This window comes from Rhincodon typus, chromosome 13, assembly GCF_021869965.1.
Source record: "Rhincodon typus isolate 14 chromosome 13, sRhiTyp1.1, whole genome shotgun sequence".
NCBI lineage: Eukaryota > Metazoa > Chordata > Chondrichthyes > Orectolobiformes > Rhincodontidae > Rhincodon > Rhincodon typus.
The window spans coordinates 21,925,685-21,936,205 of NC_063344.1; the positions used below are offsets into that span (position 1 = coordinate 21,925,685).

Consider the following 10,521-nt stretch of genomic DNA (forward strand, 5'->3'; position numbering starts at 1 on the left):
GGGAGTGAAAATGGTGCTGCAGAAGTTTACACAGCTCCACTCTGACCGCAAATGGAGTCATGGGGGTCAGTTCAGGAACCTCTTCTCAAGGAACAGATGCTGATCTTGGAGGGCAAGCAGCACCGAGTTGCCAGAATGATCCCGGGATGAAAGGGTTAAATTACAAGGACTGTTGCACAACTTATATTTTGTTGAGGATAGATGAAGAGTGATCTGATCGAGGTCTTTAAGATTATGAAATGGGCTGTTAGGTTTGATAGAAAGACATGATTTCCTCTTGTGGGTGAATCTGGAACAAGGCAGCATAACTTTTAAATTTGAGGCCATTCACGGTGATGTCAGGCAGAACATCTTCACACAGAGGGGAATAAACAGAAGTCTAGAATTCTCCCCAAGCAGACACCACCCCCATCTCTTCTTTCCAACCCCACGTTTCACTTTCAGCCGTTCCTCGCTCTCCATCTCCTGTCTGTCTCTCTCTCTCCATCCCCTTCTCCCACACCGCCCTCCATCTCCTAACTTTCTCTCTCTATCTGCCAGCTCCACTCTTTCTATGCTGTCCCCTCTTTCCTCCCCCGACTCTGTCTTCCTCTCCCTCTAACCCATCCTCTCTCTCCAACCCCTGATATTGAAAACATCCGAAATGAAGGAGATGGATGAAGGCAAAATTGGATAAATGTAATTAAAACCATTTACAAACAAAGGCACATGGGACCAAATGGCCTCTTTCCATGTTGTAACTTGCATGAATGTCTCTGTAAATATAGAAAGTATCCAGAAGTCAAGGCACAGAGGGTGTGAGCGATCTATACAGACAGGTACTGGCAAGCAAACATTCCCGGCGCACTTGTACAAGTAAGAACATAGCTAGGATGAATATTTTGCACCCATCTAAACATTTAACAACGTGGACAATTCAGCTGCCTAAACCACTGCACACTATCCCCTGAGTACGCATGCAGTGCCCCCAATCACTGTGTTTGTTTCAGATTTCCAGCATTTGCAGTATTTTGGTTTTATATAGCCACACTTGTATCTTTTGAGTCCATTGATAATCAAGAACCTACCAATGCTGCTTTAAAAATATTCAATGACCCTGGCTTCACAGCTTTCTGAGAAGATAATTCCGAAGACCAACCAAAACAAATTTGTCATCGCTATCTTAAATGGAAGAGTGTTTATTTTTAAACTGTGTCCCCTAGGTGTAGTTTCTCTTACAATGGGAACATCATGTCGGCATCCAGCCTGTCAAGTCCCCTCAGGATCTTAAAGATTTCATTAAGATCGCCCCTCATTTCTCGAAGCTTCAATTGATACAGGCCCAGCCTATTCGCCTTTCCTTATAACTTCTGTATACCAGAATTCAGAGGAGTGAACCATCTTGGAATTGCTACTGTGTCCTTTCTCAAGTAAGGTGTGCTTGGACCACTGCTATTCACAATATATATTAATGATTTACGGAAGGAACTAAATGTAATGTCTCCATGTTTGAAAATGGACAAAAAGCCAAATGAGAGGGCAAACTCTGAGGCTGCAGAGGTGCTTCAGTGTGATGTGGACAAGTAGAGTGAGTAGGTAAATGCATGGCAAATGAAAAATAACACGGATAAATGTGAGTTCATCCACTTTGGTAGCAAAAACAATAAGGTAATTTATTAGCTGACTGGTGATAGACTGGGAATGGAGCAAAGGAAAGGGGGAGATGCAACAAAACCAATCACAGAAAGCATGAAGGCAGAGCAAGCAGGGAAGGCAGCAAATAGTACGTTGGCCTTCATAGGGACAGAATGAGTACACAAGCAGGGAGGCCCTGCTGCAATTGTACAGAGGCTGAGAGACACCACACCTGAAGTATTGTGTGCAGTTTTGATCTCCTTTTCAAAGGAAGGATGTTCTTATGACAGATGAGTGCAACAAAACTTTACCAGACTGATTTCTGGGATGGCAAGACTGGCGTTGAAGGGAAGCAGGATTATTGGAGATTATTCTTCTAAAGTCCAGTGAATACAGAGTTGGGGGAAAATCGCATGGAAACCTTTAAAACTTTAAATGGCCTGGACAGGGTAAAGCAGGAAGGATGTTCCTGTTATAACAAGGTGTAGACCTGGATGAACACAGCAGGCCAAGCAGCATCAGAGGAGAAGGAAAGCTGACGTTTTGGGTCTGGACCCTTCTTCAGAAATAGGGGAGGGGAAGGGGGTTCTGAAAAAAATTGGGGGGGGGGGGGGGGGGGGGAGAGGCGGATGGGAAATGGATAAAGGAGCAGATAGGTGGAGAGGAGACGGACAGGTCAAAGAGGCGGGGATGGAGCCAGTAAAGGTGAGTGTATGTTCCTGGTGACTGGGCCATCTAGAACCATGCGTTACAGTTTAAGGATACAAGGCAGGTCATTTAGGACTGAGATGAGGAGAAATTTCTTCACCCAGACAGTAGTGAACCTGTGGAATTCCCTGTCACAGAAGGCAATAGGGGCCAAAATATTGAATGTTTTCGCAAAGGTGTCAGATATAGTTCTTCAGGTTAAAAGGATCAAAGGGTATGAGGGAAAGTGTTGCATGATCAGTCTTGATCATATGGAATGGTGGAGCAGGCTCCTGCTCCTTTTATCCTAGGTTTCTATGAGAAGTCCAATTTTCTCCCCTTCACTCTGCAAACACATTTTGCGTCTCTTTTTCTCTTTTACCACCATTAACAACCCCTGAGCCTCCACACAATCTGTTAGCTTCACCACCTCCTCCGCCTCTACCAAGGGTATATTAAAAAATCTTCTAACATTGTTCAGTTCTGAAGAAGAATCATACTGGGCTCAAAACATTAACTCTGTTTCTCTCTTCACACATACTGCCAGACCTGCTGAGTTTCTCCAACCTTCTGTGTTTGTTTCAGGTTTCCAGTATCTGCAGTATTTTATTTGAATGAATCTTCCCTGGTTGGACTTTTTACATTTTGCATTAAAAAATAATCCTCAGAAAGAGATCCTGTTCAGATTGCAGAAACTCCATTCATTTATCCCTTGACCTGTCTCTTCTATTCAAGGGTAGTGGCACGACATGATGGCAATGCCATGGCTAACAGCCCGGGGTTCCTGGGTTTGAATCCCACCATGGCAGATGGCAAAACTCAAATTTAATAAAAAGCTGCCCTAATGGGAACTATGTAATTACTACCAATAGTTCTACAAGTTCATCTGCTTCACTAATATCCAGGGAAGGAAATCTGCCATCTTTACCTTGTCTGGCCTAAATGTGACTCCCAACCACAGCAATATGGTTGACTCTGAAATGGCTGAGCAAGGGCAATTACAGATGAAGAAAAAAAATGCTGGCCTTGCTGATGACACCCACATCTAAAGAGCAATTTTTAAAAAAAAAATCCTATCAGGGTAGCTAAAAGCTCAGATAATTATTTATTTTTCTTATTAAACTAAACTCTCTAATTTGTATATTTCTGTCTTCAATTTTGTTCTGCTATCAGTGACTGAATTTTGTCACATCTTTAATGTCCTCCTGAATAATGTGACCTCTAATCTTTAGTCACTTCAAAAGCTGAGGCTTCAACTTGATATTTTTACCTAAACAGCTGAACAGCACACACGCAACTTGCACAGTTTCAGAGTCACAAATGATACATTTTATAACTTGACATCTGTTGTTGCCTGTGAGAATCTGAGGGTTTCTTTGTTATTTTAATCAAAAGACTTCAAAGCAAAGTAGCGATCAAGTACTCGAGGCTTTAATTTATAGCATCTATTGTTTATTTCTATTTTCAACAGCTGAGGTTCTGATTTCTTAGATGACAATAGAATAGATTGTTTTTTTTCAAAATGGATTTTATATTTTGCCTTTATTTTCATCAGAAATTCTGTTTTTGAAATCATTCTCCGGAGTTGGGGAGATGGTGACATTGTGGCAACATCACTAATCCAGAAGCCCAGGATAACACACTGACAACATGAGCTTAAATCCCATCATAGCAACTGATGGAATTTCATTCATGGTGATCATGAAATGATTGGCTGTTACCTGGTTCACTTTCTCCAAACCAACAGCAACATAGTTGATTTTTAACTGCCTCTGAAATGGCCTATCACCCATTCAGTTAAAGACCAATTAAGGTAGGCAACAAAGCTTCCAGCAACACCCACATCTGATAAATGAAGAAACAATTTTAATACGTTTACATTAATATTTCAAATCTAGAAACTGTGCCAATCGTAAAGTTTTGAACTTTTAATGACGTTTTCAATATGCTCTTGGAAATGTGTTTTAATTCCCAACTAACTTAATAAACTTTGTAAGACTACAGGATAAGTCAGATTTCCTGTCTCATGGCATATGTAAGGACAGCACAATCATTAAACTGTTCATCACTTTTTTTGTCATTTAGTAGAGGTGAGCATTTTCCCAATGAACCTCCTCAACATCTTCCAGAAGTGACAGAGAAACAATGGGATTTCACAGCACTTGCAACAGCCCTTTAATGATGCTAAATGCAAGGTGATGAAGGAGCACAATCTCTGCCAAAGATTACTCTCCAGCAAACTGTACTGTGATGTCCACATCTCAGACCTTCAGATGTCCACAGCACAGGTCACAACTCCAACTTCTCCACAGTTACAAGAAGTTGACAATATCTAAGCTCACATGTACATACTGGGTTGGTGACCTTGTTAAGATACGAGGCAGTTATATGTACAGCAGGGTGAGTCACCGAGGGGGTTGGTGTTGTTGGAAAATAGTTGCAAGACATTCAATACCTTATTCATCTCTACATTTTTTTCAAAGATCAAAGTATGTTTTCTGAAACTGACTTTTCTTTTGTTTCCTGCTGCAACACTTAGTCTATGGCAAAATCAAACCGATCACCATGTAAAGATTGACAACAGACATACAGAACAATGAAGCAGAACTCTGTCTGAAATATTCTATTCCTGCATAACTGGAAACTTACACACTCTGGACACAATAAATACACAGCCTCACAAACTATTCACTGACTGAGAAAGAAGAGTCAAATTGCCAAAAGAACAGTAATGTTGGCCAGTGTAGTGCAGAATTGTACCTGATCAGATGCCTTTTCTGCAACCAGTGGTACTAAAAAAGGCTATGTAATGGCTCCAGTTTTAGTTGACATCTTATATGAATTAATCTCAATGTCAGAGCATATGCCTGGTTGAGGACAGAAAACACCACTTCAATCTGCAAAGCTCAAGACTTGTACAAAGATCACAGAACAGCTACTAACCAAATTCTCTCTTGCTGGTGACTGACAACAGACAGCAGACACTCCAGCTGCTCATTGCCCACTTTAGCCAATTCTCAGAATGCCCCAGTTTGAGAATAAATCCAAAAACTGTGAGATCTCATATCAACCTGCTCCAAGCCATTGACTTCATTATCCACGTCACTGATGTTGCATTAAACAGTTGTTTTATTTAACATCAGGTACCAGAACAAAACTTCAAACATTTGTTCTTGTTTTAGTGGACTCTTGACACACTTGGATAATTTTCCACATTGTTGATTGAATTAATTTACTCTATTGACACAATAAGCATCATGTTTAGGAGTGAGTGAGAGAGCACTTTAAGCAATTCACATTTCTAATTAGTACATTTCTTTCATTCATTAGTGGGATGTGGGCGTCACTGACTGGGCCAGCATTTATTGCCCATTCTTAGTTGTCCTTGTGAAGATGATGGTGAGCTGCCCTCTTGAAGGGTTGTAGTCTGTGTGGTGTAGGTATGATGACAATGTTACTAAAGATGAAGTTCCAGGAATGTGACACAGCCACAGGACAGGAATGACAATATATTTCCAAGTCAATCTAGTTAGTGGCTTGGAGAGGGACCTGCATTGGATGGCATTCCTACCCTAATGCATGGTCAGTCAGGAGTCACTACACATTGCAGTGTGACCACTTCTTGTTAAATGATCACTTATTGCAGAGTGACTGGTCATACACAAGATTCATGTTACAGATTGCACTGCAAGGGATTACATTCACTGCAACCAAATCCAAATTTACCATTCCCAATCTCTTTCACTCATTTTCTGATGAGTCTTTGCCTTTTGCCTCTCAAAGTAGGTCAAGCTTCTAAACAGCATGGGGTTGTTGGGTTCTTCGGCAACCTGGTAGGATGGTTTACAGATGTTTCGTCACCATAACCAGGTAACATCATCAGTGCACCTCCGATGAAGCGTTGTTGGTTTGTCCGGCTTGTTATTTATGTGGGCCCAGCGTGATGTGGTGGCTGGCCTAATTTCCGATTCTGCTTTGTAGTGGTTGGTATATGGGGTCTATTTCCACATACTTGTTGATAGAATTCCGGATTGAGTACCAGGCCTCTAGGAAATCTGTGCAGGTGTTTGTTTGGTTTGTCCTAGGATGGTTACATTGTCCCTGTCAAATTGGTGGCCTTCTTTGTCGGAGTGTGCGGAAACGAGTGATAGTTGGTCATGTCTCTCGGTAGCTAGTTGGTTCTCATGTACCCTGATAATTAGTTTTCTCCCAGTCTGTCCGAGGTAGTGTTTGTGGCAGTCCTTACATGGGATTTTATATATAATGTTGGTCCTGTTAGTTTTGGGATCTTTTATTCTTGTCAGTAGTTGTCATAGTGTAGCTGTGGGTTCGCGTGCCACCACGATTCCTAGTGGTCAGAGTAGTCAGGAATGTATCAGCAATGACCACCAGATGTATGGCAGGCCAATCTAGACACACGAAGGCCACCCATACGGACCAAATACTCAACTAAAACAGCAACCACCCCAACACCCACAAACAGAGCTGCATCAGAACTCTGTCCAAAAGAGCTATAACACACTGCAGCACCCCAGAACTGCGCAAAGCCGAAGAACACCTCCACAGCGTCTTTTAAAAGCAACAGCTACCCAGAAAAGTGTAGTCTGCCGGTACTTACTCAACAGACAACAGGAAGACACAGCACACCCGAATATACTAGTCACCCTGCCATACATCAGGAACGTAATCAGAGATGACCACCAGACTGCTCGGAATTGTGGAAGCACACAACTCACAGCTACACTATGACAACTACTGACAAGAACAGAAGATCCCATACCCACAACTAACAGGACCAACATTATATATAAAATCCCATTTAAGGACTGCCACAAACACTACACATCAGACAGACTGGGAGAAAACTATCAGGGTACATAAGCAACAACTAGCTACCGAGAGACATGACCAACTATCACTCATTTCCATACAGTCCAACAAAGAAGGCCACCAATATGACTGGGACAACGTAACTATCCTAGGACAAGCCAACCAAAGACACGCACAGGAAATCCTAGAGGCCTGGTACTCAACCTGGAATTCCATCAACATACATGTGGAAATAGACCCCTTATACCAACCACTATGAAGCAGAACCAGAAACGAGGCCAACCACCACATCAAACCGGAACACATAAATAACAAGCGGGACAGACCAACAATGCTACATCGGACGTGCACTGATGATGTCACCTAATACGGTGACAAAATGTCTGCATACCAACCTACCAGCTCAGTGAACAAATCAACAACCCCATCCACAACTCAAGCTACAAGTCTTCTCAAAAATTCTTAAGAGCATGCCACCAGCTGCATCAAAGTATAGAACAAAGAACAGTACAACACAGGAGCAGGCTCTTCAGTGTGGTTGAAGAGTCATAGTCATTAATTACACAGAAAGAGACTGCTCAGCCAGTCTATAGTGGCTTTCTATAGAGCAATCCAGTCAGTCCCACTCCCTGCTCAATCCCTTTAACCTCGCAAGTTTATTTCCTTAAACAGCCTATCCAATTTCCATTTGAAATTCTTAATTGTCTCTGGTTCCAACACCCTCACGAGAAGTGAGATCCAGCTCATTTCCACTCACTGTATAAAAACATTCTTATTCACTTCCCTTCTGTTAACTGTTGACCAAAGTCTTTATACCATCAGCTAATTGGAAGAGTTAGATATTTTCTAATCAGCCCATTCAGAAATATTATTATACACCTCTACAGCAGGTGGGACTTGAATCAAGGTCTCCTGGCTTAGGGTTAAGGCCACAAGAGCCCTCCAATGGGTAGCGTTTTATTTTTCAATAAGAACAGTTTTTCTAATCAACCTAATCATAAGTGTTATTACCATTGTGCCACATGACCCCTTCAGTGGTATTGTCTCCCTTATAATTGTGTGCACTTTTACTAAATCACCCCTCAATCTCCATTGTTCCACAAACAACCCCAGCATTTCCCACCTAAACCGGTAACTAAATCCCCCTACCCTGGAAACATTCTGAATTAGAAGACAATCCTAAGTAATTTGTTGCTTGCCATCAATTTGTGGTTTGGGGAGATGTTAGTGTGGTGTCTATTCTCCAGCAATCTAGACCATTCAGATCAATTTGAGAATTGTCCCATACCTGCATGGTTCACACTTTAACTGCACTCTTGAGGTGGCCTAGCAAATCACAGAGTTGCATCAAACTTGCTCAGTGGTTTCCACCCTTGATCAAAAACATGGATTTCAAGAAAGGCTTAAAAGCATTAGAAGGATGTTTAGGGAGAACCTGTGGCCTCAGCAATCAAATGTCCAGCTGCCATTGTGGGAGGAATTAAAATTGGGGATGTAGAAGAGCAGACAGTGGAGCAAATGGATATTCTAAATGTAGGGAAGAACAAGGCCAGGCAAGAATTCCAAAGTAAGAATAAGTATTCACACTTATAACCGCTGCACTGTAGGGGTTCAATAGACAGCTCAACACGTTTTTCTCACGGACAATGAAGAATGGGTAATACATAGTCAGCAATGCCGACATCACATGAATGAATAGAACAATGTTATTGTGTAATGTCAAGAGTGGGAACATCAGCGGATTTCATTAGTTCCTAATTCTGGAGTACTGAGGCCAGCAATAAGAAAACACATGGAGATGAGTCCACTCAGCCCATGCTGGGAATCCCAACTGTGAGGCACGTGAAGGGAATACAGTTCTCAGCAATCACAGCAGGCAACATATTACAACTGACCTTATAAACTTGTGGTTCGAGGTATAAGTGCTAAACACTGTTGATTTAGGTTAAAAAATAGACAGTACAGCAGTATCAACGGATAGTACCAGTCACAGGAGGTTCAGGTCAGATGAACCTTCTACCCATTTGAAGGGTTCCCTTCAGCCCATCAAGCCCTCCTACCCACATTAGTTGTTTGGTGAATTTCTCAGCACGGTCTTGTTCCTTCTCAAAATCTCATGAAGGTTTCACAATTCCATTGGCTAATGTCTGTGACCTGCTCCTCATACATAGAGACCAGGAACAAGAATAGGTCATTCGGACCTTCCAACCTGTTCCGCATTCAATATAATCACAGCTGATACCTAGCCCTTACAGTAAAAGTTCCTAAACTAAATTTATAAAAGTGCCGACGTTCTTTAGATAGTCGAAATGTTTAGCAAAATCCAAATGAGTACGAGCCCCTTCTAGTATCCACCCCTAAAATTACTCGCTCCCATCAAGTGAACAAACCCTTCCCACAGCCCCAGGCTGTGCCAAGGTGCCGGACAGTGCTCTGAGAAACTGCAACCAAGAGCGGGGCCGGTCTCAGGAGCCTCTGTCACCCGGGAATTGTAGGCGAGGCCCCGGCTCCGGCCCCGGCCTGGCTGACCCGCACCGTCCACTCACACCACTGGCATATCGGGGACACAGTGCAGAGCAGCTCCAGGCTTGAGGATTCCCGGATCCGGGAAAAGGAACAAAGTGAGGAGTGCGATCACCGGCAGCAAGAGGGGAGAAGCCGGAGTAAGAAAGGATCCGGGAATCATCCAGGATCCAGTTGTGTGTGTGTGAGAGAGAGAGAGATAAAAACAGGAGTCAGGAGGATCCGGGATTGAGGGAATCCCGGATTGTGGAGGTCCCGGAGCGAGGGGAGCTGCAATGTATCCGCTGTAAATGGGGACAGCAGCAGGCAGCGGGGAACACTGTATCGGTTCAGAGCTACATTGTAACCGCGAGGGAAGGACAGGCCGCTCTCACTCACCCGTTCCTCAATCCCGGCCTCTCCGACTCCCGGGAACCGGGAACCTGACGTCAGGACACATCCCAGACCGCCGCGTCACTGCTCAGCATTCCCTGAGCAATCCCAAAACACATTCTCAGCATTCTCTGAGCAATCCCAAAACACATTCTCAGCATTCCCTGAGCAATCCCAAAACACATTCTCAGCATTCCCTGAGCAATCCCAAAGCACATTCTCAGCATTCCTGGGCCAAGGGACATAGTGAGAGCAGACAGTGCAAAATGGGATCATGGAGGTGACGGGAGACTGGGATTAAGTTGGGTAGGATATTAAGGAGTGTTGATTGCGAGGGATAGTGGGATCTGACTGGATGGAATATTAAAGGGAATAAGGAGGAAAATTTACACTGGGTGGGATATTAAAAGAAGCAGGGAATGAGGAGGGAGAAATTTTGGAAACAGTAGGCCGGTTAGCCTGACCTTAGTTGTTGCTAAAATTATAGAGTCCATT

The 10,521-nt window shown here is 43.1% G+C and overlaps 1 protein-coding gene across 1 annotated transcript in view; it reads right to left on the reverse strand.

Annotated features, from left to right (window-relative positions):
- The window catches only part of LOC109915894 (lipoma-preferred partner homolog), a 344,491-nt gene extending 334,315 nt beyond the window's left edge, over window positions 1-10,176 (reverse strand). Inside the window, exon 1 of the mRNA XM_048604817.1 lies at window positions 10,033-10,176. The gene's annotated coding sequence lies outside the window, so the exon portion shown is untranslated. The remainder of the gene's footprint in view (window positions 1-10,032) is intronic.
- Between the last annotated feature and the right edge of the window lie 345 nt (window positions 10,177-10,521).